The sequence below is a fragment of the Dipodomys spectabilis genome, unplaced genomic scaffold (assembly GCF_019054845.1).
Source record: "Dipodomys spectabilis isolate Male_0828 unplaced genomic scaffold, ASM1905484v1 ptg000055l, whole genome shotgun sequence".
Classification (NCBI taxonomy): domain Eukaryota; kingdom Metazoa; phylum Chordata; class Mammalia; order Rodentia; family Heteromyidae; genus Dipodomys; species Dipodomys spectabilis.
Genome location: NW_024870732.1, coordinates 1805146 through 1830546, shown reverse-complemented (window position 1 = coordinate 1830546; position 25401 = coordinate 1805146). Strand labels below are relative to the sequence as shown.

At 39.7% G+C, this 25401-nt stretch overlaps 1 pseudogene; it reads left to right on the top strand.

The window, feature by feature from the left end:
• The first annotated feature begins 24750 nt into the window (after nucleotides 1-24750).
• On the top strand, nucleotides 24751-24847 carry LOC122108303 (annotated as a pseudogene).
• Nucleotides 24848-25401: the final 554 nt, after the last annotated feature.

Sequence of the window (25401 nt, the reverse complement as noted above, 5' to 3'; positions counted from 1 at the left end):
CATTCCTTCCCTCCCATCTCCACAACTACTTTCCCCTAAGTCAGTGACTTAGTTTTTCATTTTTGTTTGGCATGGGATTTGAACTCAAGTAGTGGCAACTCTTCCCTGACATTACTACAGATTTACTAGGATCCTGAGTTCAAATCCCACACTAGGAAAGAAAACTAGTAGAAATTCCAAACCAGAAAGCTTTATTTTTTTAATTTAGTTACTTACTTACTTACTTAATTAATTTGTTTATTTATTCTTTTTGGGGGCAACCATGGGGCTTGACCTCAGGTCGTGGAAACTCTGCCTCAGCTTGGATCTCCCTAGGCTGGAGTGCAGTCTCCAGACACAGAGCCGATCGTGAGATCTTATGCCCAGAGGGCTTTCAGGAAGAAAAAAAAAGCTGGAAAGCACAAAAAGTGGCGAGCTGCAGAGGGCTGGGTTTTTTCAATTGTTCTCTTTGCACAGTGACCATCCTGGGTCTGAATGACAAGGCTGCAAAGTGGACCTGACCTGCCATTGCTGATGGCTGGTGGGCTATCAGTGTCAACATAGGCCCTGGGTTCAAATCCCAGTCCTGACACCAATGGCAGGAGATCACAAGAGACTCATTCCTATAAATAGGAATGCTGATTGAAAGAGAAGTTCATGCATCTGTCTAATCTAAAATTGGATGCAATAATCCTAGAATGCTGATTGATCTTAATTAATAGTTTATTAAGCATGAAAAGAATAATATTCCTTCCGTGGTGGTATAATAAATACCTAGGAGTTGGTAGGAATGTAGTAGGTGTCATTCAATCATAGATAGAGGGCTGGCACTCTTTACCAATATGTATTTATTTGTATACCACCATCTGCCTATTCATGTATTGCTGTTTTGGCCAAACATGGGAGTCAATCTCAGTGCCTGGAAAACACCTGACAGCTTCATTGGCTAGAGGCTGTCATGCTCAAACTCACTCATTTATGAATTGGGCATGCTAGGCCCTGAGTTCAGATCCTTGCACTGCCAGGCATGATGGAGAACACATCTAAAATCTAGATGCTATGTGATAGGATGTAAACAATATAATGAATGGTATAGGTGTCATCAGAGTCAATAAAATAAATGGTAAATAAATGAATAGAACAAGAAATAAAATGAATAACCACAAAAAACACAGTATGGACTGAACATCTATATAGAAGTATAAATCCTATATTTAAAATGTATATAAGGAGTATCTTTTCCAGGCCTGAGGCTTGAATTCAGTCCTACTATGAGGAGGGAATGTCGGAAGATACTGAGATACTGGTGTCTGGTCCTAGAAAGGGTCATGGAATGCTATCGATCCTATCGTTGACTGAGTAGTTATTGCATTATGTGAGTAGGAAATTATAGGTATGGGGTATAGATTATTTGTAAAGAAGAGTTGATGAAGCATGACAATAATCATCACAGTCATGAAATGGAGCCATCAGGAAAGATCCAAGAATCAGTAGTCACTCGGTAGATTGGATTCCATCACAGGTCACCATCTCTACTACTCTATACAAATATGTACTTACTTGTATTCTACCCTCAGCTTATGAACGGATGACTATTGTGCCCCCCACTCTTCCCCCGTGGGGGGGGGCTCAATCTTAGGTCCTGGGAATGGCCTAGCTCCTTCGTGGCTCACAGGCTGGTTTGCTCATGTGGAACCATTTACCAATTGGACCTGATAGAATCTGAGTTCTGATCCCACCCCTGCCAAAAGATTCATCTTCATGTCAGAAGTCAATTATTGCACCTGTTTTCCTTTCCTGTGCAAGTCCTGGGTCTCAGCTATGATGGAGAATGCGTGAGCCACCCTGTGGCCATGGGAATAAGTTGTTATCCATGTCAGTCCAGTTATACCTGTCATCATATACTCAAGAAAATACACAATACATACATGAATAGCATACAAAATAAAGAGAATAACTACACTCGATGCACGATGCAGTCGACTCACGGGTGTGAATACATATCCCATGTTTAAATGATTCATTGAGGAATATTTTGGCCTCCCTGGGGCTCAATCTCAGTTACTGGGAACGGCCCCGCTCCTTAGCGGCTCACAGTCTGGTGTGATCACATGGATCCATTGGGCATTTGGGCCTCCTAGGCTCTGAGTTCGATTCCCAGCACTGCCAAAAATTCACCCTGATGTGGGAAGCCAGTTGTTGCACCTGTTTTCCTATGCTGTGCAAGTTCTCAGTCTCACCTAGGATGGAAAATATATAGATAACTCTACGCTCATGGGAATAGGTTGTCATCCATGTCACCAGCGTTATATCTGTCATTCTATACTCAAGAAAATACACAATACAGCCATGAATAAGACACAAAATAAAGAGAGTGACTACATCGAGCCCAAGATGATGCCCACCCATATTTGGAAATATAGATCTTCTGTTTAATTATGAATTTATGGCTATATTGGCTCCCACCAGGACTCCATCTCAGTTCCCAGGAATGGCCTATCTCCTTAGTGGCTCACAGGCTGCTGTGCTCACCAGGACCCATTCACCAATTGGGCCTGCTAGGCCTTGAGTTCGAATTCCTGCACTGCCAAAAGATTCATTCTGATGTGAGAAACCCAAGGTTGCACATTTTTTCCTGTCCTGTGAATGTCCTGGGTCTCATCAAGGATGGAGAATGCTATATCAGCAACTCTATAGATATGGGTACAAGTTGTCATCCATGTCAGCACAGTTATATCTGTCACCATACTCAATAAAATACAAAATAACATCCATGAATAAGACACAAAATAAAAAGAATAACTACACTGAATGCAAGATGCATACCACACCTGTAGGTAAAGACAGGTCCTATGCTTAAAAAAGGTGAGCTTGCTATTTTGTCTAGTGCTGGGGTGTTAAATCAGGCCCTGGACCAGGCCTGACATTCTCGTCTTCAAGGATGGTGAGCTTCCCCTTCCTACACAATGCAACAGAGCTACCCAGACCTGAGTTCACATCCCAGCACTGACAAAAGATTCATCCTTATGTCAGAAGCCAGTTTTTGCACATGTTTTCCTCTCCCATGAAAGTCCTAGGTCTCAAGTAGGATGGAGAATGCATAGGCAACCCTATAACCATGGGAATGGGTCATCATCCATGTCAGCACATTTAGTATGCTGATATTGTGTCACCATACTTAGTAAAATACAAAATATCTCCATGAATTATAGACAAAAAAGAATTGCACTGAATACAAGATGCTGTACACACATGTATGTCAATATAGATTCTATGTTTAAATTATGAATTTATGTCTACAGTGGACCATTGTGGGGATCAATGTCAGATCCTGGGAATGGCCTACCTCCTTAGTTGCTCACAGGTTGGTATGTTCACCTTGACTTATTGGCCAATTGATCCTGCTAGGCCCTGAAATCAGATCCCAGTACTACCAACACGTGGATCATGGAGTAAGAAGCTGAGTGTGAAACTTGTTTTCCTTTTTTCTGAGAATCTTTGGTGTCAGGCCTGATGGAAAACATTTCTACAAATCTAGAGGCTCTGTGATAGGATGTCATCAATGTAATAAACTGAATGGGTTTCATCATAGTAAAATCAACGGTAACTAAATGAATAAAACAAAAATACAAGGAACAACCACACCAAACATGTATGGACTGAACATCTATAGGTAAGTATAAATCCTATCTTTACAATGTTTATGAATAGTATGTTTTTTAGGGCTGGGGCTTGAATTCAGGACTAGTGAACAGGTCTGACTTTCTCATCCTCAAGTACAGTGATCTTCCCCTTCATCCACATTTCTGCAGATTTACCCAGATCTTGAGTTCAAATCTAAAGTCTGGAAGAATAAACAGTATGAATTGCCAGCCAGGGAGCTAATTTTTTTTTAATTTTACTTTTCTCAGTACGGCGCTTGAACTCAGGTCATGGTAACTCTGCCTCAGCTTCTATCACCCTATACTGGGGTGCAGCCACTGGACTCATAGCTGATACTGGGATCCTAGACCCCCAGGCCTTTCAGGGAAAACAATGCACAGAAAAAATATGGCCTTTTTAAGTTTTCTTCCTTTGCACGGTCACCCTCCTGGGGTACTTCACCTTGCATTGCTGAAGCCTGGCAGACTAACAGGGAAGCCATAAGCCCACGTGGCAACATAAGCCCTGATTTCGAATCTCAGTCCTGACACCAACCAATGACAGGAGATATTAAGAAACTGGTTCCCATCCATAGGAATAACAATGGAATGTTATCAATATCACGGTTGAATGAGTTGATCATGAATGATGCTCCTATAAAATTAGACTGCATCATTTCAGGAGGCTGATTCATTTTATTTATTATTTATGAAGCATTAAAAGAATATTATTACTTACAGGAGCACAATAATTTCATGGCACTGATTGATTTCATTAATAGTTTAAAGATGAAAACAATAACGTTATTTACATGGAGGCATAATAAATACCCAGGAATTGCTAGGAATGTAGTCTATATAACTGAATAATGTATAGACATCTCTGGCACTCTATAAAGATATATATTTATTAACATACTACCATCTGCATGTCAATCTATTCTCATTTTGTTAACACCTGGGGCACGATCTCAGGTCCTGGGAACTGCCTGTTCACTCAATTTGCCCCAGGATATCGTGTTGACACTCACCCATTCATTAATTTGGCCTTGTAGGCCATGAGTTCAGATGCCAGCACTCCCAAACAGTGAATCGTGAAGTAAGAAGCTGATGGTGACCCATGTTTTCCTTTTCTCTGAATGTCCTGGGTGTCAGGTATGAAGTGGAATACATATGCAGAATCATATCCTATGTAATCAATGTTCTATGTGGCATAATAGTCAATAAAATAAATGGTCAATACATGAATAAAACAAAAAATAAAATAGCTACACTGAACACAATATGGAGTCAACATATGTATACAAATATAAATCATATATATTAATTGTACATGAATAGGATGTTTTCTAATGGTGGTGATTGATTTCAGGCCTAAGGAACAGACTTGAATTTCTTGACTTCAAGGAGGCATGCTTCCCCTTCTCACACAGTGCAACAGAGTTACCCAGACCATGAGTTCCAATCCCAGTCATGGCAAAAATAATGACACCTTTATACAGTCTGAGGCCCAATTCTTAGGTATTTCATTATACCTCCAGTTTATGAATGTGATTATTTAAATACCGCACAAAGTATAACTAAAATCGATCAGTGTCTTGTAATATAATTGTGCATAATTTTATCCTGGAATCATTCAATAACTGAGCATTAAATCATGACATATATCACATTCCATTGGTAATCATATGGATAGGAACAAGTTTCTTAGGATCTCCTGCCATTCGAACTGTGAGCTCTAGCTCCCACCACTTCAACCCAAGGATAGGGAACTCACGGGTCTGTCCAAGAACATCAGAAAGACCAATTATTAGGCAGGCACCCGTTTCTCTCAGCAATCCTCTTTGATACTTACAATGTGAGTTGTGAAGATCATGGTCAAAGTCACCCTAGGCAGGAAAGTCCTTGGGACCCCTGTCCAACATCAGTGTCAACAAAGCCAGAAGCCCTGTGGCTCCACTGTGGAGGTTGAGCCTTGAGCCAAAACAGCTCACAGACTGTGCCCAGATCCTGAGTTCAAAGTCCAGGAGTGGCAACAAACAGACATACACAACTATCAGTGCAGCCATACAGCTAAAGCAGGTCACCCTCTTGTCCCCAATTGAATTGGACAGAGTTCCATCAGAAAGGGCTGGGGGACCTGCTATCATCCTGACTCTGCCCATGATGCTGGCATCACAGGATTCCAGCCACACCTCCATTTTTTCATGTTTCTTTCTGACCAATGAGATACAAGAATGGTGGCCACGCCCATATTCCATGCTGCCCAGTAGCACTTAGATTCCCTCTGTTAGTTTATACCACTACCAGCAGTTGAGGAATGTAGAGGTGGCTGAGTGGTGAGCAAGAGACTCGATGTGACTTTGGAGTATAGTAGGAAATTAATGCTCCAGCCCACTCCCTGGCCTCCTCCTTACCTTCCGGAGGTGATGCCAGTTTCAATCCTCAGACAATGGGGCACTGCCAGTTGACCTAAGGCCCCTACCAGGTCTCTGCCTCTGGTCCTCTGCTCTGGTCCCATATGTCCATAAGGCTGCCACCATGGCTGCTTGCCCCACCTGGAGCAGACACCAACAGCTTCTTCCAGCAGCATAGGTGAGTGACTGCCCCAGCACCACTCCTACGCATGTCAGACACCCCTCTGGGGTACCATGACCCCCTGCTTGTTTCTCCTCCCTGGCTCTGAGAAGCCACCTTTCTGTTTTGGGCATTTCTAAAATAGAGACTCAATATATGCTCAGGCTGGGCTGGATTGAGGTCCTCCTATCTGTGACAGGTATGCTCCACCAGACCTGTCCTCTGTAATTGGAATGGTAGACATGTAGTGATATGCTCAGTCATAGGTTTTGATGGATTATACCAAACTCTTAGTCCACAGCAGCCGATTCTTGACCACTGGTGAAGCTCTGGGTAAGGCCTCAACCATTGGACCTCAGTCTCCTCACAGGAGAGTTGTGAGGAAACAATGGATTTATACAGAGGGATCTCTGTAGCACGGCTAACCACAGAGGGAGCAGCCTTCAGGTAAGGTTTTTAGCAATTCTGTGAGCATATGACAGGAAGATACCTGGAAAGGACTCAAGTGGTGCCAGTTATTAATCGTGCAACAGGTGGGAATTATGAAACAAAACATGGCTATCTTTCATTATTACCCTATCCCCATAAGGAAGGGGATCCTTCATTCTGTTGAGTTTTGCAGCTAGGGAAAACGAGGCACAGACAAGCCAGGTGACCTATTTATGACCTCAAGTTCACAGGAAGCTCAGCCTGAGGTCTCTACCATGCTCCCTAGGACAATGGGTGCTATTCTGTCTACTTCTTGTGGTGGGAAATCCACATATTGTTAGTCATGGGGTTTGCACTCTAGGCCATGGGCACCATCCCCAAGCTTCTCAGCTCAAGGCTAGTGCTCTACCACTTGAGCCAACAGAGCCTATTCCAGATTTCTGGTAGTTCTTTGGAGATAAGAGTCTCAGAGACGTTCCTGCCTGGGCTGGTATGAACCATGATCCTTATATCTCAGCTTCCTGTGTAGTTAGGATTAGAGTTCTGAGCCACCGGCACCAGACTTACGTGTAATTCTGACTTTCTTTCTCTCTCTCTCTCACAGGAACTGGTTGAATGGATGCTGGAGGAGGTGGCAAAGCATCCCCATGTGGCTGGAACCCAAGTTGGCTCTCTCATTCTGGAGCTGGTCTGGTCTGTGGGTCAGGAGCTGTCTCGCCTTGAGGAAAGAAAAAAAAAAGGTCAGGAATAATTCCGTATCCCTGAGTTTAAGCCTCTGGTCTGGCAAAAATAAAATTGGTTAGTAAATGCAAAATAAAGAACCCATACTTGGAATATAGAATTGTTCCTTCCATTCTGACACCTGACAATAGTCCCTAATTCATAGGCTTTACTTATATTAGGATACTGTGTTGAAAAAAAAGTTTTGTTCATTTGGTCACAGAAATTAATGCCAGGAATGTGCTTAGATGTCACGTGAAGATTAATTCTCGAAATTCAAAGATTCCGGGATTTTGTGTGGTGACTGCTAATCACAAAGAGAAGGGTAGTCTAAGTGATATTTGGAAATGTTTTTGGTCAGTCATGATACCAAAAAGGCAGAGTTGTGACAGAAGAGAAGGAATAAATGATAGTAACTAAGGTATAACAGAAACTTTTCTAGAGGACCATTTTTGGTTATTGAAGAACTAGTTATCAGCTAGGCTTATTCCTCATTGCCTTTAGCATTCTAAATTTCTTAGGCTAGTTCTTAATCTCTGTGCGCTACATGTATCTCCTTCTATGCTATTTTTTCATACCTGATCTCCTTTGCTTTCTAAAAATCTCAGTCTTTTTGTATTTCTCTATGAAAATTTCCTGATACTAAATACACCTATGTAGAACACATGGGCAGCAAAGATGGTGCTGGGAGAGAGAGTGGGCAGAGCACAGTTGACCTTCTGATCAGTGCCTAACCAGCCAGTGAAGGCTTAGGTGCATGATAGGGTGTGACCTTGACAGTGATTGGTTCTTCTTCCTCCCTTGCCATGCCACCTGTCTTTTTTGACTTTAAAAAGGGCTGCTCTCTGTTTATAAACGAGTGTTCTACCTGCTGTATTTGGCTTCCCGCTGTGTCTGATTGTCTCCTGGGCTGAGGGAGGCTGGGGAACAGGTGAGCGCCCCACTTACCTTTCCTCGGACCTGTCCATCTTTTGTGGGACAGACGAAGACCCAACATCTGGCGCCCAACGTGAGGCACAAAAGGAAAAGATACCAGCTGAGGCTAAGCGGTCTCTTGGGGTAAGTGAAACCCTAAATATGGATAATGCTATATCACAGAAAAAGGAGGAGGAGGCAACATTAGGCCTAGAAGGAGTACAGGAGGACTTGGGAAGTGAGAAGGAAAAGGAATGTGTCAAATCCGATCGAGAACACACTGAAACGTGCACAGTGGAAGTCAAAACGAGTAAAAGTTACCCCCTCTGACCCAGCTGATACTGATGGTCCTAGGCCCCTCCCCATTCCCCCAAATGGAGGGGAGGTATGGCGCCCTACAAGACCTACAAGAGGGACTTGCAAGACCCAGACCCCTACCAACCTTCCATGGAGGGGCCGAGGGCTGGGAAAGTAACCTACTCGGAGACCTCCTCTGGAAAGGCAGGGCCACTCAAGAGCCCAGACTCTAGGCCACAGGATTCACTTCCCCAAGTTTATCTGGTCAATCTGGCACCAGGAGCTAACAGGCCCTTGGAATGGTATCCATGGGAAGCTAAGGATCTTAAAGAGCACCGCAAGGCGGTGGCAGAGGATGGCCCAAACTCTCCTTGGCCCAGACCCTATTACAGGACATTGCTTATCACCCATGTGTTCCTAAGGATGGGATGGATGTGGCCAAAGTCGTTCTAACTAGTTCTCAGTTTATTAAATGGTGTGCTTTCTTTAAGGAGGAATGCAGAGTGGGAGCGGAGAGTAACTGGCAGGCTCAACCCACAATACCTATTACTTATGTCATGTTAGCAGGGATGGGGGAAGCCTACTCCACCGGCATCCAACAGGCTGAAATACCTGGCCTGTACCATGACCAGGTGAGGCAGGCAGGACTTGCCGCATGGTACAAACTGGATTGATGGGCCTACTGAGTCCCCCATGGCAGGAGTGAGACAAAAACTGGGTGAGCCTCTACTTGATTTCATAGACCGAGTCCAACAGAGCATTCACTGCAAGCTATGGGCAGGGAACCTCCGAGATCAGTTTGTAAAGCTGCTGGTCTGGGAAGGGATGAATGCACACCACCGCATGGCCTGCACAGGATTGAGAGAGAGTTCCCTGAGCAGATGGGTGGTGGCCTCACAGGATGGGGGAATGCAACAGCACCAGTCCCAATCACTGGCTTTAGCTTTACAGGCTCAGACATCTGCAATGACTGAAGCTATTACTCAGGCGCTGGCAGCCCAGGGCCAAGGAACCCCAAGAGCATAGGGGAGAGGGACTTGTTTTAAATGTGGGCAGGAGGGGCACTTTAAGAGGGATTGTTTACAACAATCCCCCGCCAACGGGCCTGTGGGTAAACCGCCCTCTATACCCTGCCCTAGGGGCAGGGAGGGATACAAGTTTGATTTAGATGGGAAGCCTTTTAACTTGGGGAGGGGCATCCTCTAGCCCTGTTAACTCAAGGAGTAACCCCCTCTGCTGTGAGGCCCAGGCAGCCTCATGGCAGGGCAGCCCAGGCCGATTGGACCGTCCCCATGGTGGATGGACTCCACCCTAAAATGAGTATTCTCATATGCAGAAAGAGGTTTCACAGCTTAATTGACACTGGGGCAGACCGAACCATACTCAGGGAGGAGGAAGTGCCCTTGGACTGGAAGCTTGCACCTGGGCCTCAGACATTGGGGGTAGGGTGCAACTCCCAGTCCAAAGAAATGGTTGCCCTTATGACATCGACTAGCCGAGATGGAGAACAGGGAAAGATACACCTTTTAGTGGCAAAGAACCTCACTGCCAATTTACTAGGGCAAGACATGCTAAGACAAATGGATGCTGTGATCACTACAGACCATCGAGCATCCTATGATGATATCCTGGATGGGGAAGAAGCACAAAGGCTTAAACAGGATCTAGAAGGAGTTAAGGAAAGGGATTTTTTAAACTTTCATAATTTACAGAGAAGAACATATGGGACCCGCTCAGGTGCACCGCCAATCCTAAAGGCCACTGCCCGCCGAGTACCTCCCATTAGGTGGAAGCCGGGAAGCCCAATCTGGGTGGAGCAGCGGCCATTGACCAAACCTAAACTCGAAGCCTTCCACCTTCTGGTGGAGGAACAAATAAACCTAGGACATATTCGCCCTTCCATAAGTCCTTGGAGCACACCCATATTTGTTATTCAAAAAGCCTCCGGGCTTGGCATATGCTCCAAGACCTACCTAAGGTAAATGAAAGGATGAAGCTAGTAGGAACACCCCTAAGAGGCATGCCCTGGACTCCTGCTATACCTTCAGAATATACCTTGGTTGTGATTGATATTAAAGACTGTTTTTTTTTTTCTATCCCTCTGCATCCAAATGACTGTGAGAAGTTTGCTTTCTCTATACCTTCTCTTAATTTTTCCCAGCCTGATCGGAGGTTGGAATGGACAGTGCTGCCACAGGGAATGGCCAATAGCCCAGCCTTCTGCCAACAATACTTGGCCACAATTTTAGGGCCTGTGCTGGGTTCAGATACCTCCCTTGCTTATGCCTAAATGGATGATATAATTCTGGGGCACCGAGACCCGAGCTGCCTGGAGGGCCTTCTGGCCCAGGTTCTTGCCATATTAAAAAAAAGGGGTTTTTACCATAGCCCTTAATCAAATTCAAAAGGTAGCTCCTTTTAAGGTGCTTGGGACCCACTTTACCTTGAATCAGGCCAGCCCACTTAAGCCTTTGCTGGATATTCCAGCCTTTCTGACCTTAATCCAACTTCAGAGTCTTTTAGGGGAAATCAATTGGCTGTTGCCATGGGTTTCTGTCCCTAAAGATAGTCTTGTGCCCTTATTTGCCCTGTTAAAAGACAGGACGCCACAAGAAGTTATTACAATTACAGACAGCCATAGGGCAATATTTTTGCAGTTCCAAAAAGCCCTGGATAAATTTTCTCTAAAGAGGTATTCTATTAGTGAGACCATTTTTCCCTTTGGTTGTTTGCAGGTGTCACGTTAATTTCTGCAGTTTTAACTCAAAGTGGGGAGCCATTAGAGTGGGTTCATATTCCCCTGGGAGGCACACCTCGAGTGTACTCTCAAGCAGCCCAACTTGCAGATGATATTGTGAAGGGAAGGACGCAAGCCCAAAGACATTATGGCCTTGACCCTCACTCCATTGTTTTTCCTTTTCGGATGGCATATGTTGAGTGGCTCACTCGAGCTAATGCTCGTCTTGCTCTCTCCTTGGAGGGGTTTCTAGGCCAAATTGACTGCCATTATGGGCCATCCAAATGGACTGTCATTTTATGGCGACTTCCCCTCAAAATGCCATCTCTATTTTCTTCTATGCCTATTCCTGGCACCCTCCATGTTTTTACTGATGGAGGTAAGGTAGGCTTTACATATGCAGCCTTTGAGGAGCAACAAAAGACTCCGAGCCAACAAAGATTTCAACCTTGTCAAGGGTCAGCACAATATAAAGAAATGCTGGTCATAATTATGGCCCTTCAGGACATTCAAAAACCATTTAATTTGTATTCTGATAGCCTATAAAACAAAAAAGGGGGAGTTAGCCCCCATATACATTTACAGAGAGCTTTGTTTACCATTAACATTTTAAATTTTTCAAAAGAGGCAACTAAATCCAGATTTCAGAAGCACTGGGGACAACTAAACCCGAAGCCCCAAGTGAAAGTCAGGTGGAAGGACCCCCTGACACAACAATGGAGAGGACCTGACCCCCCAGTTACTATGGGCAGGGGATTTGGATGCGTTTATCCCATAGGGGAGACAGCCCCCATTTGGATCCCTGCCAGGAACCTTACATTTTTACCCATTTCCTCTATACAAGAGGATGCCTAAGAATAAGCTAACCAATAAGGAAAGAAAAACGGCCATGGCCGAGGCTTGTGTTTTAAAGAGAAAAGGCAGAAAGACAATTAGTAACCATCCCCAAGGGCAACCAGCCCTTGAGAAGCTCTTGTGTTCTCTAACAATTGCAGATGGTGATACTCCAGCTGTTGGCTATCCTGACTCTCCCAATCCTGGGAACGGTCCTATGGAATCTGCATCAACCTCAACAGGTGACCTGGGCAGTGACCAACGCTGGCAATGCAGAAATCGTCAATAGCACCACAAAAGAAGCTGTCCCTTTGACCTGGTGGCCTGACCTTCATTTTGATCACCACCTTATGGACTTTAATATTTTTGTAGGAGTTAATTATTTTAATGTCACCTGTTTTAATTGTTCTTTTACTAATTGCTTATATAGTGGCATTGAATCCATACTTATTGTTGAACAACCACCTTTTGTTATGCTTCCAGTTTAGATCTTGTCCAACCCCACAGGCAAATAGCTGGATTAAAACATCCCCACCTCTGGACTCTGAAGTGGCAAAGACTGCTATCCCATCCTTCACTAGTGTTAAAGGGCTAGTAGTGACATTTCCTGGCTTAGTAATGCTTTTGCTGATGGTTTTTTCTATGCCTTCCTTGCATTATATGTGCACTACAAAACTCTCATGAGCTTAGCCAGCCAGTTATCAAGCTCCAAATGAATGAATTTCCCCCCCCCCCCAAGAGGAATCGCAACCAGAGACGGGTAAGAGGGTGTGTCAGTCTGAGCAACCTAAGATAGGGCCTTCAGCTTCTCTCTGAAGAAGTTCCCGATGACGGGTAACGCAGACAAGGCAATCCACCCAACCTAAGACAGGTGGGTTCACTTCTTTAAACAAAGATGGCGGGGGGGAGATGATGTTGTGAGCCATTGGGAGCTGACAGTAAAGCTCAAAGGTCATCTTGACCCCTGTGCTAGCTTAAAGGCACGTACAAAGAACTGGCTTACTTAAGAGACACCAGGTGCCCAGGAATTAATTGAACTGCTTCGGACATTTCTAACTGTGGTGGGACTAATGTTTATTACTGTGCTAGGTGGGGATGTGAGGTAACTGGGACGGGCTCTTGGATCATGCACAAGGGCCCTCCCTATCCTTGTCTGTCGAATCTCGACCCCCAGACTTGCCTGGAACCCCCTGTGTAGCCAATGCTATCCCTACCAATGTAATCCTGTTAAAACAACCTTTACAGAGGAGGGAAAAGCATAACTAACTGGGAGTTGGGTCTGCCATTAAAACAAAAAAAAGGGGGAATCTGTAGAGCACATGGGCAGCAAAGATAGCACTGGGAGAGACTAGAGTGGGCAGAGCCCAATTGACCTTCCGATCAGGGCCTAACCAGCCCTTGTAGGCTTAGGTGCATGATAGGGTGTGACCTTGACAGTGATTGGTTCCTCTTCCTCCCTTGCCATGCCACCTGCCCTTTTTGGCTTTAAAAAGGGTGGCTCTCTGTTAATAAACAAGTTTCCTACCTGCTGGATTTGGCTCCCTGCTGTGTCTGATTGTCTCCTGGGCTGAGGGAGACTGGGGAACAGGTGAGCGCCACACTTACCTTTCCTCCACCCTGTCCATCTTTCGTGGGATGGACGAAGACCCAACACACCTATACAAATGGCAGAGGATGCTAATGTAAGGGTCCCATAGGTTGAGTCATTAATGTAACAAAATGGCAAAAAGAGGATATATTTATTGCTAATTCAAATTTTCTGAAAAGCTGCAATGTCATCATTTGGTTCAAATTTTCATTCTTTGGCTACATAGTGTCATTCAGTGTACATAAATGCAAATATGAGCCAGGTCCTGGTGGTTCATGCCTGTAATCCTGACTACTCAGGAAGTTGGGATCTGAGGATTGTGGTTCACAGCCAGCCTGGTCAGGACAGTCCAAGAGATCCTTATCTTTAATTAACCTCCAGAAACCTGGAAGTGGCGCTTTAGCTAAAGTGGTAGATCACTCAACTTGAGCTGAAGAGCATAGGGATAGCACCCAGGATCAGAGTTCAAGCCCCACAACCAACAAAAAAAGTGAAATATGACTTTAAATTTTCCCCAAAGGAACGACAAGATCTTCCCAAGCAGAAAAACTAATTCTAAAATGATTCAGTACACCTACTTCTGCTGAGTTACTTAAGTTATAGTTTTTTTTTTTCTGGACATAGTCTTTTTTTAAAAATTGTCAAATATTAGGTTTATAATAAACTTCATCTAATATTTCTTGTTTCAAAAGAGAAATCTATACAGTTGATGTCACTTAGCTGTCTTAATATCTTAGTTCAATGCCACTCCAGGCAGGAGAGTCTGTCAACTTCTTATCTCTAATTAAACACCAAAAAACCAGAAGTGGAATTTTGGCTCAAGCAGTAGTGTACTAGCTTTGGGGGCAGGTGTGCAGGAAAGACAATTGTTCAGGAACAGGCTCCAGCCTCTGGGTCAAGCCCCAGAACTAGCACAAACCAAACGAACAAACAAAGAAAAAAATCCCAGATATTTCCTTGAGACCCTCCTTAAAGGTGCACTAGTCTGAGAAGAGGCTACTTTTACTTATCATACTCACTGGATCCTGCTTTTTTGGAATCTTCATTGCTCTGGAGAACTCAGGACCAGACTAAAGGAATTGATCAATGGCTCCTGCAACAAGAGAATCATCTCAGGGGTGAAACATCCATCCATAAGACACTTTAAAACCTCCATGTCTTTGTTTCTTTGCTGTAGAACCCTTTTAAAACAATGTTATTTCCTTTTATTCTATGCTGGACTTCACATGGCACATTATTTCTTTTTGTAATCCTCTCAACTAAAATTTTACAGAAAAGTTTTATATGAGTAGAGAACACAGTCAAAAAAGTCAGGGACAGAGTTTCCTTCAATCCTTGGGATTCTTTTCTTGTACAGTAAAAAGGAAAGCACAAGTTAACATGAACTTTGTCATTCCTCTATGTTCATTTCCTTTCCTGGGATCAGTTTCCACATCCAGTAGCAGTTACCTCCAGTAACAATAGATGGTGCTGCCTGAGTTATGATGAATGTTTTCTGGCTTCACTGAAATAACACAAGAACACATTTGGACCTGAGGTAACACGTCTTTCAGAGATAACTTAGTAAAGAGAAAATAATGAAATTTATGTTGCATATAAATACATTATCCATGAGTACATTGAGTTCAAACTTTGTAAGTTCTCTGTAAATTAAGGCAAATTTTAAATGGGAAGAAGGTTCTCAGATCATTCTTTTTTTGAGTGTATGTGTTGCGCATTATTTCCCAAGTGTACATGCATTAACAGTAAGGGAAACAATAGCAATAATAGGAGATAAAGAAGTTCTGTGTTTAAGTATAAGGGGTCAGTATACTATAAAAGACTCTACAAATAAGACAACATTGAAACAATAAAGCCAAGTCCAGTATTTCGATTTATGGGAGTGATATAGAGAAAACATTACTCCCAGGTGGCACACGAATTATGAGGGCACTCCCTTTCTAAATCATGCTTGCTAATAAATCAACTTTGTAGAAAGAAGAATGGAAGTATAATTCTGCTTCCAATGCAAGTCAGATATAAGAGCATGGACTTAACTGGAAAAAAACGTCCATCTCGAGAGAGCAGGGATTATACTAGCAATGAACTGGTGGCTAAGATGACATTTCTTTTTCTATCCTTTACTTATATATTTTTTTGTTGGTGGTCATCTTGGCAATTGAACTCTGGGCCTGGGCACTGTCCCTCTGCTATTCCACTCCAGGCTAATGCTCTACCACTTGAGCCACAGTGCTGCTTCCAGTTTTCTTCAGTTAATTGGAGAAAAGAGTCTCGGGGACTTTTCTACCTGGGCTGGCTTTGAACCCCAGTCCTCAGATCTCACCACCACCCAGCTTAGGATCACATTACTAACAGTGTACACTCAGCATATGTAATGTGTATGTTCATCTATCTTTATATGGATTCTTGAGTTAAAAATCTGGGCTGCAGTATAGACTTTACACTCATAAAAATGTTTGAAGTTTAAAAGTTGATTCTACGGGATAAATAAAACCTAAGAATGGAAAGGAGTCTGGGAAGTTCAGTTTACATCCAGCCTGGGCAGACCAGTTTTTGAGACACTATCTATAATTAACCAGCCAAAAGCTGGATTGGACAAATGGCTTAGGTGATGGAATATGAGTCATGAGCAAGAATGATGAATAAGAGCTTGAGGCTTTTGCATACATACATATTAAAATACACATACACACAGAGGCACTTATATGTGCACACACAAATACACAAATGAAGCAACTCTCAGAATATGTAGAAAAGTTAGAAAACAATAGAAAATATGTCCTGAGTAAGACTAGAATCAAATGATAATTTTTAAAATTAGAAAGTCTTCAAGTGAACTTTCTTCAAAAAAGTTTGAGAATATTATCTATGTTGGGACCAGAAATAGTAAGAGAGTCAAGTAATCCTTATTAAGGGGATCAGATCCATGGAGGAATGAATCAGACACCCCGCAGGTGCATTTGAAAATGTTCGTATCCTGTGCCAAATGTTAGAACATCTTTGAAAATAGTACATGAACAGTCTGAGAAGTCTAGTGGATAGTATCACTGGAGAAGTTCAGAATTGCTAGTCTGTATCTAGATTAAATAAACCAAGAAACTATGCCAAGGCAGTGTGATACAAGGCTAGAATTCTAGCACTCAGACTAAGACAGGAGATTAGAGAGTGGAATTACATAGTGATAGCTTCCTTGGACCAGGTAATATAATTTTGTCTTAATAAAACAAACCAAACAAGAAAGGAGTGCACAGTTGGAAGTTTGGGCTAATTTTGTCACTATGATTTGAGAAGTCAAGTTTCCTATTGCAATGCAACTCATATATAATCCTCAGTTGTGTTTTAAATGCTCTCTTCATTACAAATGGCTCATTATTTCCATGCAAAATTCCCATCCAAAGTTATCATAATTCTGTTGGATTCCAAAGAATTAATGAAGGATTACAGAAGCTTAAGCCCAGAGAAAAAGCAAAGTTTGACTAATGTAGGACTTTGTAGATCTTGCTAAATTAGAATTTAGATTTAAATTAAATGTTTTTAATTTCATATTCTATAGGATACTACAAAATTCTTTTTAATAGAGGGTTTAATTGACAAATTCACAAATGATTCTTGCATTCTCTTTGCGTAGAATATTCTTTCAAGTGAGTTGTAATTAGAACTTAGTTAACAGATAATTCTAACAGTTCATGTATGAAATGATAATGTGAATAATGTAGACAGAGTTGCCAACAAATAGATTATATAAATTTATCAATTTAGAAAGACAGCAATTTTTGAGGCTGTGGTATAACATGCTATAAAGAGAATAATTTTGTGACATCTTCTTTCTTCTACCTGCATGTAACACAGGAAGCAATTTCCTTAATTAGGTACCTTTGTGTACAATGGAAAAAAATGCTTAGGTTTGGGGTTTGTTTTAGTTTTTGTTTTATTGGTTTGTCCTACGGCTTGAACTCTGGGCCTGGACACTGTCTCTGAGCCTGTTTATGCTCAAGGCTCCTGCCCTCCCACTTCAATTTCAGTGCCACTTATGTCTGGCTTTTTCTGAGAAGTTTATTGGACATAAGAATCTAGGGAACATTCCTGCCTGGGTGGGCTTTGAACTGTACTCTTCCGATCTTAACATCCTGAATATCTATGATAGTTAAAAAAGAATAAATATAAATAATATTTGCAAGTATTTTGATCTCAAGAATACCACTGGTGGAAAAATGATACAGCCCAGTTTATTGTGGTGTTCTTTCCAGAACACGGAGGGCAACACATTAGCAGAGGTGTAGTATTTTTCACAATAGAGATAAGCTATTCATGATGTGAATTAAGGGAATTTTGAGGTGCACACTACATGTTGGAAACTGTTGGGCTAGGATGACTTTATGGCATAAATCTTGGGATTGATGATCATAGAAATAATAGCTTAATCTGATAAACAATTGCTTACTCTTGAAGAATTAATTATTAAGATGCTTCATTGTTTTATCCTCTACCACAATGTGGCTATTTTTCTGTTGACTTCTCAATCTGTAACATCCCATTGGAAACTGCATTTATTGCAGAATTTCATAACATGCAAACAGAAATGGAAAGTTCAGAATTTGAAAATGAGTAGTTATCAGTTATAGGAATTTTGAAGAACACATATGTTCTCTCCTCTTAGCAATACATTTTCTTTCAAAATTTATGGGTTTCTATAGAATTACAATGTTTTTGGTTTTGGTATGAGAAAGTAATAAACTTATTCTTTTTTCAAAATAATGGCAAGTATATTGTGAAAATATTGTCTAGTTGGATTCAAGTTGATGGTCCTCTGATTAAAAAGGGGTAATTAATTCAAATTAGATGCCAAATAGTGTTGATTTTTAAAAAGTTACTACACAAAGAATAATATGAACTATACCAATACAGTGAAATTATATTTTATGCAGCTTATTTTTTAAATTTAATTTTATTGTCAAAGTGATGTACAGTGGGGTTGCAGTAATTGTAAGGTAGTGAATACATAACTTTTCAAAATAGTTACCCCTCTCTCATTTTTCTCACAGTTTTCCTTCACACCCAAACCCCTCAAAAGTTGTAATGTACATTTTCAACATATTGTCTTGTCTCGCCATTTTGTTGTTCATCTTCCCTTCCCTAATTAAGGTAAAGGTATACACAATACACAGGGTATCAAAATCAAATACAGCAGGGGATAAACCATAAGGGAAAACCCCAAAGAAAATAGAAATCACTAGTATATTAAAAACAGCAACTGCAAATAATATCTGTTTCCATATCTTGGAGTTCATTTTGCTCAGCATCAGCTTATATGATCATATATATGCATTACAAAACCACTGGAAAATAATATTTTCACCGACACTTTATCATGACAACAATACGTTAAGTGTTTTTGATGGTAAAGGTGGAATTAGGATTGGTGAATTCGCAATTCTGATAAAGGAATTTCAAAAAAATTTAAAAATTGTGATAGGTAAATTTTAACTGTTTAAACTTTTTAAAAACTTAGCTTATTAAGAAAATTTAAAATTGCCTGGGAAAATAGGCTTTCATGCAAAGAAATCCATGGAGACTAAGCTGAGAGGGAGCAATGTGGGTGAAAATGGCTCATTTTCACAGTAAACAAACAAACCTCACAAACCTTGCTATAAATCCTGTAGGTTCCCGTGAGAATTGTCCTTACCCAGAAAACATATTCTCACTGTGAAACAATGTTGTACTGGAATTTAAATTCAAATTTCTTTTTAAAAAGGCATCAAAATTTATGAATTGACCTTTAATTACCAAACAGTAATTCTCTGAAAAAAAAATATTTTGGGTCAAAATATTTAGGGAGAAAGTGCCCTCCACAATGAAAGCAGGTATTGGGTATACACTTTTCTGATTAAAATACTTTCCACAATGTCTTTGCATGTGAAGCACTGAAACAAAGAAAAAAAATCTGATTGGATATCTTAAACCAAGGATTTCTCATTTCTAAGTAGCTCACAAAATATAATATCCTTATTAACATGACATAGCGAAGACTTCTCTTATTACATAAGCCAAAAAGTTTTGGGATCAGAAAATAATTGAGCAAATAAGAAAACACATTCTTAGAAGCTCTGGCTAAGCATATTAATTTCAGCAGTAGAGGGATTCCAAAACTTTTTGAAATAGATTGTGTTAATATTTTTGCTACCTAAAGTGATTTTACAGAGCCTATTTGGCTCACTACAATGCAGAACAGATTGAGTGAAGACATGAAAAGAAATTCCACATCCAAATAAAAAAGTTTAAAAAGAGAAACCAAGATGATGTAGCAGTGGGGGATGCCTTATAGTCCTTCAGCTTCACTAGACTTGAAGCCAAGAAGCTGTGATTAATTGGAAATCAGGCAAGAGCTAAGAGGAGAACATAGAAGTAGGACAAAGAATTATTGTCCGTTGTAAGAGACACTGTCACAAGGTATGGATGATTTAACTCTATTCTTCTCCATACATCTTGTTGAGCAAATGCAAGACCAAGAGAAAAATAATCTGTTGAAATAATTTTTTTTTCTTGTCGGTCATGGGGCTTGAACTCTGGGCCTGGGCGCTGTCCCTCAGCTCTTCAGCTCAAGGCGAGTGCTCTACCACTTGAGCTACAGTGCCACTTCCGTCTATTGAAATAATTTTACAAAAAATATCTTCACTGTTTCTCATATGGTATCTAAGGGGAGTCTTTTTTTATTGTGAAAAAACTGTACAGAGGGGTTACAATTACATGGGCAAGATAATGAGTACATTTCTTATCAAGCATTGTAGCCTCCTCCTTTGTTTCCCCTTCCCATCCCTTCCCAGACTCCCCCCTCACCCAAGCCTCCCCCCACACCCCCATGCCCCCACCAAAGTTGTAAAATTCATTTTCGACATGTCAACTTGTACTTCTCATTGTTGCAATGGCCGAACTTGTATCCTTATTTAAACGACTTGTTTTTCCCTTCCCCTCCACAAATTATACCGACATCAAATACAGTGAAAGCAGGGGTTATACTGTGGGGGAGGGACATACAAAACAACAAAGAAATAATCTTATAAATGCATTGGAAACAAATGCATGAAATAAAAAAATTTAAATACATATCTTAGGGTTCATTTTCCTATTACCTTATCTGACCTTTTCTGCTTGACTCATACATATACTAACTATTGCAAATAAGGGAAACCATGGGACCTATGTTTCTTTGGGCTTGGCTTACTTCACTTCACATAATTTTTTCCAAGTCTAAGGAGAGTCTTAAGAGAGAAGATAAAAGTGGAGTATTCTTCGGTTTCCTTGAAGCATCTTGTTAGCAAAATATATCTTTGAGGTTAGAAGTTATTGAATCAAAAAGTGGTGGAGTCCTTATTTTTGTGGGCACTTTAAACACAAGAAGACTTTCATGGTAAAAGAAAAATTATAGCTAAATATTTGTGATCACAGCTCCTTGGACTGTTTTTTCAGAGACAAAGTTTTACATTAGAGTTTGTCCTCATTAATATAGATGTTGGGTTTTCGTGGCAACCAAATGAAAGGGTAAAGTTTAATGCACTCTCTTGGACAAGATAACAGCATGATAGAAAAAAATGGTAAATAAAATTTATTGAATTAGTTTGACTAATTACTTTGCCAGAACAAAAAGGAAAGATATAATTCAAAATCACTTGACTTAAAAGAATGATGAAAGAGTAGTGAAGAGAGATGAGAGAAAATATAGAGGAGTGTTCTGTCTCCAGTATTGTAATGGGTTCTTGATCTTGTTTCTTCCAATCTATATTCACAAGCTATCAAGTGTGGCTTAGGACTGGAGTATCCAGTGCAGAGAAAGAGAACTCAGAAAAGAAAATATTTGCAGCAGATGCAGGTGATTTATAACCTTAGACAATCTATTTAAATCTGTTCAAAATTCTCTGCTACCCCAAACTTCCCTCTTTGAACAGTTTTGTTTGCTTTTCCCAAGACTACCCTTCATTAAATATTTAAAATTTTGAGAGGTCATATTTATTCTATCTAGAGGTTGCTGTTTGCTTGTGATTTTTGTGTGTTTTTGTTTTTTGTTATGTTTTTAACTGAATTTCAAAATGTTGTGCAAGTGTATTACAATAAATATGTCTATCTAATTTTCCAATGCTCCTGGGTCAGGGTGACTCCTTCTATCATTCTCAACCAACCCCTTCTCCAAGATTTATTTCAGATTTACCACTTGTTTTGTCACATGTGTACATTGAGTATTCTAGGTGTACTTGCCCCTTGTTCCATTTTTCATTCATTCTATTTTTTTACTATTATTCCTTTCTGGTTTCAACTTCCTGATAGTCATTCTGTTAAACTATCTGTTAATACTTTGAAAAGTTTATATACATTCCATGGAGTTTCAATCCTGCATATACTTGAACGTATGTCAGCTTATATTTCCATATTTCATTCATCTGCAATAACAATTTGCAAGACTGGAGATGTGATAATATTCTCATTCATTTGGAAGATTAATCTTTAGTCAACAAGAAAGTTTAAAAATGGCTCAGAATATATTCCTAGCTACCAGTTTTTATGAATGGATTTGTACAAAGTTTTGTGATTATTTTATTTGACATGGGATAATATTTTCTACTACCTATAAGTTTTGGAAAAGGAAGAAAACTAAAATTTACTATTATAGAGGAATTTGATTGAAATAGAAGACAGATTTTATATTTGTCACATCTCTGATGAGTACCCATATTCAAGATTTAAAGTCTTATTTCATACTATGTTAGACAGATAGGGAAAACATAAAACAACATATGATAAGGCAACTATTTGTAACTTTTTAAAATGTACCTTATTAAGTGATGAAATTTACTTTATTAGCTAGTGTTTGGGTTTGAATTATGGGAGGCTGATCTATTTAACACATTTCTGGAAGGCACCTACTGAACAAAACAAATATTGGGGGGTACTATTTCTACACTTTAATGAATGGTTGAACGTGTTTGGCTTTAGTGCTGGGTAAATAATTCAACTCTATTGTAACTTGCTCCCTACACTTGTAAAACTTGTAATGTCACTAAGTATCATTTACTTGTCAAATGTTATTTTGGTGAATGTGATTTTAAAAAGTTTTGAAAAAGAATATATTTTCAGGAGATTAAAGGTAGGTTATCATTGCCTTGAGAATGATAGCATTTTTAAACTACAGAACCAAGATTTACTGTAGTACCAGTAGTTTGAAGCATTAAGGATCTTCTCAATTAATGTTTTTCTGAATTATAATTGACCTGTAAGTAAAGTTTTCCTAGCCTTGGTAGACCAATTATGGATCTATCGTTCCCAGAACAATTTTTAGGCCTACTTATACTGGACTGAAATCTTTCAGTAATCATTAGGAGAGGGGTATTAAAAATAATTTTGTGACATTTGTGATCTTGTTCACTCATATGGGCTGGGCATCTGTAAATTTAAAGTTGTAATTACTGTACTTTCTCTCAGATATTGTGATCTCATCTTTCATTTTAAGTTGTCTTGCATTTCACAATTGCTTACTGCTGCGGTCCTGAAATACTATAGGAAATGAGAAATTGAGATGGATTTTCAATTACTTTCTGTTGGCATGTTGCATGGGCCTAGGTGAGAAATCTTGCCCTTGTTATCTGATGATGCGGATAACTGGGACCTGGGATCCTAGGACCCTTGGGTCCTGCAGAAGAATAATACCTTGTAGACATCATATCAGCAAAATTTATGTATAATCATTAGGAATGCTTCAGAAATATGGAGAAAATCAGTTTGGGACCAGTGAGTTAAAACAATAAACAGAGTAGCAGCGTAAAATCCCTTATAGATTAGAGGAAAACTATTTTTTTTTTGCAATGTGAATTCAGAAGACCAAGAACATTAGAATGTATCACAAGTTTATACCAAAGATATTGCATTGATATTTTTATATTCTAATATGTATTCTAAACCTAATTATTTATATTCCAATTCCATTTATTGGAATAAATACCTATTTATTTGTCAAATTATCAATTAATTCTAGTAAGTTTCACTGTGTGAACTAAAATATCAGCACATATAAATATAAAATGTATAACTATATATAAGAAAAAGGCACACGTTTTGCAATATTCTGTTGTGGTTAGAGTATCAAATTATTTAAAGTATTTAATGTATTATTTCATTATCTCTACCTCAGTGTTTGGTAGAGTTGGACCTAAAGCTTTACCATTTGAAGATTTACAGCCTAGTGGCAAGAGGAAACACTTTGATTAAAACATTAACAATTTAAGGCCTAATATCGAGGAGAGACATATAGACTTCTCTTGTAACTCTGAAAATATTTGGTGATAGAAATGCAGTAGTGTAAATTCCTGCCTGGTTGGATGGTAGACTGGCCAGGACATTAGTTAATCATGCATATGAACAATTTTTTCACCTTCTTGGCTTTAGATACTTTTGAAATATTAGGTATAAGAACCAATTATATTTTGATAAAATACCTTCTAGTCTAAACATTTCTATCTAAACTGTTCCTGTCTCTATGATCCCTTGTAATTAAGATTAGTTTTGTTCCAGTAAGAAAATCTATGCTGTCAGGGTAAGATATTCTGGTTCGTCTGTTCCTAAATGGAAGACAGGTAAAGGGTCAGGTAGACATTTGTGCCAATAAGATCTCATATAGGAATTTTTAAGCTGCAGAAGTTTAGAAGTAGCTCTTAAGCAAGGCTTACTTTGAATCCTTAGCTCCACAAAGCTAACTCAGCTGATAAATAAGTACTTGAAAAGCCATCACCTTTGGACCTAGCTTTAAATTCTTCAAAGTATGATGAAATCTAAAATGAAAAAGACTTAAAATACTCATTGACAAAAAAATTGCAAATGTGAGCAATCGAACAAACAATATAAGTTTTTTTCCAATATACACAGAATTTTAGAGAAGTAATATCAATAGCATTTTTAGGAACAATAAGTTTTCCTAGTTACAAATAGTCAACCAAGGATATATGCCTGTATAAAGATTGCATCATTAACTACTTAAATTTAGAGGATACTACATGCTTCAACAGCACATCTACCCTAATTGCAATACAAAGTTTAACACGGCACTTGCACAAGGATGATATGAAAATTTGTGCAGTATTCCATATTTTTCATTCTTCAGATGCAAGAAATGAAAAACAGTTATTAAAAATTGATTACAAAAATACAGTTGTAACGATACATGTAATTCATTGAATTGAAAGTTAGTTTGACATCAGTGTATTAAATCATCACCTTAGAAAGGCCTTTACATAGCATAACCTTTACAAAACTTTTGAAATTAGATAACATTTTCAATTTATCCCAAAGAAATAAAATACTATAAGGACCTAGGGGAAAAAAAAGAATCTTAAACTATTTCTATATCGAATGCTATCTGAAATGACACATTTATTAATGAACCTATATATTATGAAACAATGTAGAATTAAAAGTATTATATCTAGGAGAGAATGAAATAGATTATGGATATTATACAAACAGAATACAGATTACTTTAAAATATCCTTTTTCAGACAAGCAACAGAAATATCTTTAGTTTCTGTATTACTCATTTCAACAGCTAAGTTAAAATTATTTCTGATTATAAAAATCACAAACTCTGCAGAAATCATTATAGATGTATACAAACAAATCTTGAATACATTTTGACATCGAAGTTAGGC